At 41.2% G+C, this 10,486-nt stretch overlaps 1 protein-coding gene across 1 annotated transcript in view; it reads left to right on the top strand.

Moving 5' to 3' along the window:
* The window catches only part of LOC110831796 (protein takeout), a gene marked incomplete at its 5' end in the record, with an annotated part of 98,255 nt that overhangs the window by 74,576 nt on the left and 13,193 nt on the right, over window positions 1-10,486 (top strand). The gene's annotated exons all lie outside the window — the stretch shown is intronic.

The raw sequence follows: 10,486 nt of genomic DNA, 5'->3' as shown, positions 1-10,486 counted from the left end.
TCAGTTACTACCATTTCATTGCATGAAATCACGCGTAATTCTAAGACGGATGGTTGATTTCAACAAAACTTTATTAATCGTTCGTAAAATAGTTACGAATTGCAAGAAATGATTCTGCTATCATTGGCGGATTAAGCCAGAAAAAAACCCCACTGGTACTTAGAATTTCGTAAGGTAGTGTATTTGCGTCATATTGTGAATTAAGTTAATATTTTAATATTTTCCGTCAAATCACAATTTTTAATAAGATGATAAAATATATAAAATATGTAAAATATCATTTCACGTTCCGCATCGAATGATCTTTTTACAAATTGGCTAGAAATGGTTAGCGAAATATGTTCACTGTTATACAGGGTGAGTCAGAAGTATGTTTACAAACTTCGTGTGCGTTTTCCAGGATCAAAAATAAGATAAAATGTTCCTATGAACATGTGGTCGCAAATGTTTCATTTTCGAAATAATAGCCAAGAAATAAGTTTAATGTTTTAAAAACACTGTAACTCTTAGAACTAAACTAATAGCTCGTTATAAATTTCAAATAGGCAATAATTCCACACAAGGTTCCTCCATGTGTTTGTCCCTTCCACGTGCCTCCAAGGATTAAGTTCCCCGTTCTGTCCTGGGCTCCCCTGCGTTTTTGACGTAAATACGTCTATATTTTAGGGTCAATGTCATTCGGCAAAAATGTGTTACGAAAAAGTGTAACTTCATTGTTATGTTACCTTGGAAACTTAAATTGTTTACTCGGCATTGTTGTTACCTATAAAACATTTCATTACATTACCTTACCTTACCTTACATTACATTACATTACATTACATTACATTACCTTACATTACATTACATTACCTTACATTACATTACAATACATTTCATTACATTTCATTACATTACATTACATTACATTTAATTACATTTCATTACATTTCATTACATTTCATTACATTTCATTACATTTCATTACATTTCATTACATTACATTTCATTACATTTCATTACATTTAATTACATTACATTACATTACTTTACATTACATTACATTACATTCAGCTACCACAGACCCATCTTAAGCGTAACTAATTCAGGTTAAATAAGCAAAGTCTTAATCAAACTTATCTCGATTTTATAGCATGTATAAAGGAAATATTTAGAATAAAGCCAATATATAAACTTCCTTTCCGTAGAGACGTATTTACGTCAAATTCTCCGGAACCGTGATTCCACTGACAACTTTTTCCTGTAATTTCTAGCGTTGAAAATGCAGCCAAATTATTGCGTAAATAATAACGGTGACATTTACTTTTTGCTTGTCAAAGAAATTGAAAGAACGTCACGACTGCGCATGCTTGACAGTTACACATTCTCCTTCGAATGATACAACCAAAAAAATTTCGTGTTGCGTCTCTATTTTCCTTTGGTATGAATTTCGCGCAGAAATTATGAATAAAACATTTGGACATTATGCAACTGAATGATTTAAAGACCTGTTCCACGAAGGGACCTTGTGAGTTACACAAAAAGACGACAAGTAGTTAAGTTGATAGCGCAGTTCGTCCGTGATCGTTAAAATGATAGGTTAGGTTCGATTTTGAACTCACGCCTTTGCGAAATTAAAACGCATTGGGTTAATATTTCGGTCACTAAATGACACTGAATGTGTGGCTCGAGGTTCAAAAAACATCGTAACTTACACAGAACCGTATTTTACTTTTGTTATGAATGTCATTATTTTGGTTTTCAAACCCTGTTTTCTAAATCTGATGATGAACTAAAATTTGCAGCATTGCTTATCACTGTATGCCAAAGACATGTCATAATGAATTTAAACCAAGTGTACAGTCCGCGAACCTTCTACGTTTCATTCATAGGCCTTGTGCCAGTCCAGGTCCGTGGTTCAATTCCCGAATGGACTGAGCCTTGAGATGAAAGGTAAACCAGGCTTCGGCATGTTGATCTGGCTTATAAGAAAAACGAAGAATGTGTAATTACATGATTTTTGGAACGCCTTACATTACCTAAATTAGACTGAATGCTTAATTTTGGCTTTGTAAAAGACATTGAGTTGAAGGAATGTGGCCCCACATGGCCACTCGCGGGTCACCCTCCTCGGCCTTCTTTCTGTCCCGAGGGAGCCTGGCGTTGAAAAAAGCCAAACATAAACCAACAAACAAAATACTTAAGCCACCCCAGAGTTGGAATGCACGCCTTCCAGATGTGGGGTGAAGACTGCATTACGACCATCGCATCCTTGCGATGGACCAATTGAATTTGAACTCAGATTATAGGCGCGTTCCCGCCCTTGTGGAGGAACGAATCAGATCGCCTCATTTCAGCCAAATTCAATGACAAATTACGTGATGCAGGGGTATTTAAGCGCGATCGTGGTTGCGTGGCGCTCTCTAAAGTTTTGGTCCTTTGGTTGAGAGGGGGTGATTTTATTTTGCTAACACACAAAAGAACAAAGGAACAGCCGAGCCATCCAGCTGCCTCCGTGAATGATGCCTAAGATATTATACGTTCCTGCGTGTATTAAGGAACAATAAAGTGTCGTCGATCAGTTCAACACAGAAAAACTTTGTTATCCATTTGTGCAGAAAACCTGCTCCGCCTTCTAATTCCCGTATATTCCCGGGGAGTCGGAAACTCGTGCTCACCGACAACCCCACACCATCATCAACAAGAAGCTTTTAACGATATGAGAGCCAGGCTGCGACTATACTGATTATTTCTTGTTTCATTGCTGACTTTTGTTATATTTTTCCTAAAATTCTTTACGTAAACGTTAGGTAATAGGAATGGATTTGGAAGGAAGCGGCTAAGGCCTTCTTCTAGGTACTTTACTGGCATTTGCCTGGAAGGGGCTTGAGGGACCCCAAGCCAGTGCAGCTGGTATCATCATTGATATTCAATCCAGGTAGACGACAACCCAATTGAAAATTTCTTCTCGTGATGCCTTGCATTTCTTTTGCAACAATCTGATGTTGGAAAGCAAAAATCAAATGTAACTACTTATAAAAATATTAATATCTACCTCTTTGTTTAACCAGCCATTTAAGCAATACGCAACTCATCTGATAAATACTATACCCAAGTTTATAAAGAATGTATAGCGACATTTTATTTATTGTCTTTGAAATATTTTGTTATTCATAACAAAGAATCGTGGCGCTATATTAGTAATTCGCTACGTCTGTCACCCTATAAAATCTTTCCAGTTGTGCCCGAAGCGGCGTCTGACACAGGTTGACCTTGAGCTAAAACTTTGTTATGCAGATAAGGTTGTCAACGGTAAGATCCAGTTTCCTTCTGTTTCCTTACGTTTGTCTATGACTTAATCTCATGGCCGTGAACATAGATTGTAAATTTATCGAGGGCGTTCACCACCGTCAAAAATATTTCTCACAGACGGAATATTTATGTTCCGAGGGAGAAAAGACTGGTTGACGCAGTAGAAACAATCAGTCTCAGCGTTGTCGGTAGTCTGCATAAGTAAAGCTCCTTACTAGCATCGGTGTATATGATAACGGGTGATTCTTCATCAGGATGAATGTGGAGGATTCCCCACGCGAAGTGTGCGCGTGGATCTTCGAACGCTCTCAATTTCCCTCGACTATCTGTGCAACGAAGTTAACATTGAAGCGGTTATGAAAGTTGCATGTACCAAGAAACTGGCGTAACTGTTTTTGGTGTCTCTGAATAGCGGCGATCCGCTCTGGGTCATTGTCGAATTTGCTTTTGTTCTCAATATTAATAGCCCTGATACTAGCATCAAATTGTGATATCTTCTCCCCAAGGATAAGTCCTTCCATACCTGATTTTCCTTAGTCACTTCACTAGTATTTAAACTAACTTCCTTCAATATTGTCCGTCTACACAAGGATTTCGCGTTTTCTCCCAACTGAAAAATAAAAAATAGAGACACACAACACATTTTAAGCACAAATGGCCATAAATATACTAACAACCAAGCAGAAACGGTGGTCTAGCGGTTAGAACGCTGGCCTTGTAATCCTGGGGTCTCGGGTTCGATTCCCGGCGGTGCCCGAATTTATAACTTGTGTTGGGCAAGGCCGTGGTCTAGGCAACACGGAGTTTTCCTCCGTGGCATCCCAACAATTACTCCATTCACACACAGAAGAAGGCAATGGCAAACCACTTCTGGATCATCTGCCAAGAACGTATATGAACAGGTCCCAGTCCGAGAAAAGGATGGAAGGATCCTGTTCATATGGACCTGTGGCCAGACAGAACACTAAATAATATAATACCGCCGTCTCGAGGAAACTTTAAAAAATAATAATCAAGTATTTAAATTTGACGTGGAATATTATAATAAAAATAAATCGCTGGAATTTGTTAAAATTTAATCAAATGTTACTTTTTGTCATATTTATTATGAAATTATCGTAAAAGTTGTTTCATGACAAGGACTTTAATGGACGACAGCTGTGTTAATTACCCAATGGTGTCATTTATAATGAAACCAGCTTCAGTTACTGATTAATACTTACAATGTTTGATCCGGTGGGACACGACACTTCTGAGAATCATTTCGTCCTGTTTTTATATTAAATTTCTGCCTCCCAGCTCTGTTTCTTCAACACGTGGGGCTGCTTTAATGAGGTGGACACGGGCTATGAAGATCTCTTTTGCGGTAGATCGAGTAACGACCGAGTGTGTAACGAGGAAGGACGGACGGAAGCTCGTCGATTTCTGTGAAAGGAACCTTCTAGAAATTCTGAATGGAAAATACGGCGAGGACACGGAGGGGGAGTTTACTTATGTGAGCCAGCTGGGGAAGAGTGTCATAGACCAGTGGTCTTCAACCGGTGGTCCGCGGACCGGCGCCGGTCCGCGAAAGCTTTCACCATGCTTTCACCCGACTATACTGCTACACGATTTGGGGAATTCCCAATGTTGCGGGGCGAGCGGCGAGCGGGGCGCTGCACGCGGCGAGTATAGACGAAGTGCGCGGCCGCCGAATGAGAGTATTGCGTCAGCTCGCCTCTCGACGACACTGTAACCGTCCAGACATTAGAGTCCTGTGGAGTAACGCTGCAAGGGCGAGCTGGCCGAAATTCTTCAAAAACAAAGGATCGGCTGTGTTAAGTGAGAAAGTAGGGGGAGGACTCACATGTGGTCTTTTTGGGGGAGTGAGCTAGCAGTGGTAGTCGTGAAGGGTGTCGTGGACAGTCGTGGAAATTTTCTTGACTGTATAAGGTTAAGACGTTTATAAGCTAGTGTTTTGAAATAAATACATAATAAAGGTATAATTAGATTAACAGTAAATCATTATCTCTCCGTTACACATCCGATCCCCGTGAAAGACCCTGAGCACCCGAGCTAGCTGGAGCAAACAACTAACCAAGGACGGTTATAACACGTTGCAAGAATTCTTATTTTATGGCGCTCGTGCGTATTGTTTTTTTTAATATTGTGTTGTGGAATTTCGGAAAACAAATTATTTCTTTCGTAAAATTTGAAACCCTACAAGATGGATAAACAGCAGAGGCAAGGACAATATTCAGAAGAAAATTAGTGATGGTGCCGAAAGTATGCCAAGTGCTTCAAGTTTAGAAGAAACAAAGAAAAAGAAATATCCTGATACTTCGGAATGTGCAATACAAACCAAAAAGAGAAAAGGAAACTTTGTTACGCATTACGATAAGGAATATTTAAAGCTTGGTTTTATTGTAGCCCCTGGCAGTGAAATATCGCCACGGCCTTTGTATGTAATATGTTCCGAAGTTCTTTCAAATGACGCCATGAAACCGTCCAAACTGGATCGTCATTTGCATTCGAAGCATAGAGATTTCACTGATAAGCCACAGCCTTGCGTCTTAGATGTCGTACAAGAAATTTTGGGTCCTCAAGCCACTAAAAAAGTAGAGGCTATACCGCTTTCGGACACCACTATTCAGAGGAGAATTGTTGACATGGCCATCGATGTTGAAAAGGGAGTTGTAGAGGGGATAAAGAAATCGAGATGTTTCGCGATCCAACTTGATGAATCAACTGACGTGAGTAACCATGCTGTCCTACTGTGCTTCGTGAGGTACAGTGAAGATGAAGACTTAAGGGAAGAACTTCTTTGTTGCCTTGATTTACCTGGACGGACCACTAGTTCAGAGTATTTTCAAGCACAGGGCTTAGACTGGAGCAAATGTGTTGGTGTGTGTACGGACGGTGCTGCGAGCATGACTGGTCGTCGCTCAGGAGTAGTTGCGAAAATAAAGGAAGTCGCGCACCCAGAAGTTTTGTTCACTCACTCTGTGATCCACCGGCAGCATCTAGCTGCAAAGAAGCTTTCTACTGAACTAAACACTGTGATGAATGACGCTGTGAAGATCATTAACGAAATTCGTAGTCGAGCTACGAACTCCAGGCTGTTCACGACATTGTGTGAGAGTATGGACTCACATCACCAACATCTCCTTCTCCATGCAGAAGTGAGAGTTCTTGCACGCCCGTTCGAACTTAGAGGAAAAAGTAAAGCAGTTTCTGCGAGAGCGAAAATCTGACCTAGTAGAGCCTTTATTTAATGAGGAATGGATGACTAAGCTTACGTATATGCCGGACATATTTAACCTTATGAACGAACTTAATATTTCTCTTCAGGGGTCTTGTACGAATATTTTTACACTAAGAAATAAAATGGATGCGTTCAAAAAGAAGCTGGCTCTTTGGGATAGTCGCGTACAAGAGGAAGACATAGAAATGTTTCCACTTTTGGGAGAATTTTTGAATGCTGCTGTTATCAACCAGAAAGTCATATTCAACATAATAAGCCAACATTTAAGAGCGTTAGCTGAAAACTTTAATAATTATTTCCCTGAAAATGAAGATCCGCGTAAAGGTAACCTCTGGATTAATAATCCCTTTTTGGAAGATATAAAATCATGCGCACTTGATCTTCATGAGAAAGAAAAACTGATCGAGTTGTCTTCTGATGTCACTCTGGTGTCCAGACATAAAATGCAATGATTGCCTCAATTTTGGATATCCCTCGATAAAGAATATCCATCTCTGAGTTATAAAGCTATCAAATTGTTGGTCGTTTTTTCGACTTTGTATTTGTGTGAAAATACTTTTCAGCTATGTCAGTAATAAAAACCAAACAGAGAAATCGAACTGATGTTAATCCAGCGCTTCGTCTCTCAGAAACAAAGCTGCAACCACGTACATCAAATTTGCTTACAAAGAAGCAGCAGAAGATGTCGCACTAACCAACAATTGTAATTTTATAACATTAGATTTAATAAATACAATTCTATCTGCATTGGTTTTCACTTCTGGCTGACGCCGGGCCGCGAGTGTTAAAAGGTTGAAGACCACTGTCATAGACTATGCTCTGTTGTCGCAGGGGTTGGTAGGGGAAGTGGTGGATTTCAGAGTAGGGACGGAAATTCTTAGTAGTCAATTGCCGTTAACCATAATAATTAGACGCAAAGAAGAGGGAGAGGTAGTTAGATACAAATGGAGGTAAAGCTGGAAAGATTACTTCATTGAGGCTTTGAGGGATAATACAGGTCATGGCTCAGGAGGGGGAGGTTAATAAGATGGTAGATAAGTTGTACTTCATGGTGAAGAGAGCGGGGGTCAAAATGGAGTGGACAGGGGTTAAGCGTAGAGGGGGAAGTCATTGGTTCGACGAGGGGTGCAGGGAAAACAAACGACTAGCCAGATGGGCCTTGAGAGAGTTTAAAGCGAGGAGTGGAGGAATGGTTGAATGTATCAAGAGAATGTATGAGGGAACCAAATTTTGTGTGAAGTTTGGAGAAAACGAAGTGACGGACCTGGTGGAGCAAAGTAGAGGTGTTAGGCAAGGGTGCAGTCTGAGCCCCTATCTGTTTAACATTTTTATTGATGATGTTATCGACTATATTCAGGAAGGGAAACGTACATGCGCCTGTGATAGGGGATGAATAAATTCCGGGCTTGGTTTTTGCGGATGATTTAGCATTTGGGTCGTTTACGGTGAAAGGCTTGCAGAAGGGGATCGACGAAGTGGCGAAGTACTGCATGGAATGGAAGTTGGAGAAGACGAAAGTGTTGGTATGCAAGAGGGGAGGGAAATTGAGAAAGGATGAGAGGTGGTTTATGAATGGCGAAATAATAGAAACATTGAAGGAAATATGCTACCTTGGTGTGACCCTGGAAAGCACAGGAGGGTGGGCTAAGCAAAAGGCAAAAGGGAAGCAGGCCTTAGTGGCGATAGACAAGTGCTTAGCCAGAATGCCACATTTTAGAAAATGTATACGAGATGGTATGTGAATCGAGATTGATGTATGGGGCGGAAATATGGGGATTGGAGGAGGGATGGAAAGAAGTTGATGTAATGCACGGGAGATTTTGTAAGAAGGTCCTAGGGATACCAAGGGTCGGAGCAAATGGGGTAGCCGAAGTGGAACTGGGGAGAGACAGCAGGAGGAGCAAGGTTTTAGGGTTGGTCACAAAATTTTGGTTAAGAATTTTGCAAATGGACAGGGAGGATTTAGTAAGGAGGTGCTACGACTAGCAGGTAATGAACTTGAAAATTGGGGGATGGGCTAAGGGGGTAGATAAATTGGGGTTGGGGTATATTTGGCAGGATCCGCAAGGAAGAAGTGTGGGCAGGACGTGGGAAATTTTAAAGGAGAGGTGCAAGGCCATAGAACGACAGAACGTTTTTGCTAAAATTAGAGAAAAGAGATCTTTGGCGTTGTACGGGGAGATGAAATCAGGGTGGGGTAGACAGGGTTACATTGGTTGCTGTTACGAGGGTGGAGAGGGAGGGATGGGCATGGTTCAGAGCGGGTATTTGGAAGCTGAGAGGGATGAGGGGGGGCATGGATAGAAAAATATGCCCTTTATGTGGGGCGACAGAAAGCGAGATTCACATATTATTAAAGTGTACGGAAACCGGGAGGTGGAGGGAACAGCTCCTGAGGAACAAGTGGTTCACCGTTGGTGAAGAGTTGGCCTTCAAGAAAATTTTAAGCACTACGACTGACACGGAGGTCAGGGATGTAGGGAAATTTCTGTACAAAGTAAGATGTAAAAGACAGGTCAAAATTAGGAATTTAGAACTGCCACTGGGGTAGAAGGCACGATAACAATACGAAAGAGTTATGTAAATAGTATTAGGGATTAAGGAATAGTCATGTAGAGTAGCATTAGTGGAAAGTTGTAGTAAGCAGTAGTGCGATTAGTGCTACGTATGTAAGGACTGTGGCCGTGAAAACCTGGTGTTAGGCGGCCACAGATCTCTGTATATAGTTCTGAACCAAATATATTATTATTATTACATTCTTCAACTGTTCTGCTTGCAGAACATAATTTTCCAACACTGCTAGCGTTTTGAAGATGGCTGTTTTCTGGGTCGTAGCGCCTTGTAGTCTGATAGAAGTTTACCGAAGTTTCAGAGGTCCTTGCCGCCTCCATCATGAGGACGTTGAGTGACCCATCGCCCTGATCAGAATTTTACCAAACTACACGTCGCTACGACCCAGAAAACAGCCAACTTCGGACTCACCACCGTGAAAACATAACATCCTTCTGCCAGTGTTGCCTAAAGTTTTAATAAAAACTGCATTTTTATTTCTTTTCTGAACTCTATCATTCAATGGATGGATGCGGTTACAAAGGCATGATCATTTTTATATTTTGTAGAGTTAGGTTTAGGTTGGTAACCCTTCTCAGATTAACTTTTCTCCCTGTAAAGATGTCTACCAAATTTTTTCTCGAACTGTCAGTTTCAAAGCGCAACTTCGACTTTCGGGTGAGAGACGCGTCGAACGCCTGAAGCAGACCAACATTTTGGCAAACACCGCAGTTCCCATTTTAGAAAAGGTGATTTTTGTGGCCTTCGATAGGACAGGAGTCGAGGGGTGCGGTACATATTATGGAGGTACCAATCGATCGGAGAAGACTTGTTTCCAGCTCGTTAATTTTTTCTAAGAGTCACTTATCCTTTCGTCCTTACAAAGCCACATCTTGTATTTTGAGAATGTTGTGCCAGTCCAGGTCCGTAGGTTTCAATTCCCGAACGGACTGAGCCTTGAGATGAAAGGTAAACCAGGCTTCGGCATGTTGATCTGGCTTATAAGAAAAACGAAGAAGGTGTAATTACATGATTTTTGGAACGCCTTACATCACCTAAATTAGACTGAACGCTTAATTTTGGCTTTGTAAAAGACATTGAGTTGAAGGAATGTGGCCCCACATGGCCACTTGCGAGTTTCCCTCCTCGACATTCTTTCTGTCCCGAGGGAGCCTGGCGTTGAAAAAAGCCAAACATAAACCAACAAACAAAATACTTAAGCCACCCCAGAGTTGGAATGCACGCCTTCCAGATGTGGGGTGAAGACTGCATTACGACCATCGCATCCTTGCGATGGACCAATTGAATTTGAACTCAGATTATAGGCGCGTTCCCGCGGTTGTGGAGGAACGAATCAGATCGCAGCTTTTAAGCCAAATTCAATGACAAATTACGTGATGC

This window comes from Zootermopsis nevadensis, unplaced genomic scaffold (genome assembly GCF_977971745.1).
Source record: "Zootermopsis nevadensis isolate Lab colony 2312 unplaced genomic scaffold, Znev_1.0 Znev_ptg000028l, whole genome shotgun sequence".
In the NCBI taxonomy this organism is placed as follows: Eukaryota; Metazoa; Arthropoda; class Insecta; order Blattodea; family Termopsidae; genus Zootermopsis; species Zootermopsis nevadensis.
Note: the sequence above shows the minus strand (reverse complement) of the source record. Positions and strands in the feature narration are given on the sequence as shown.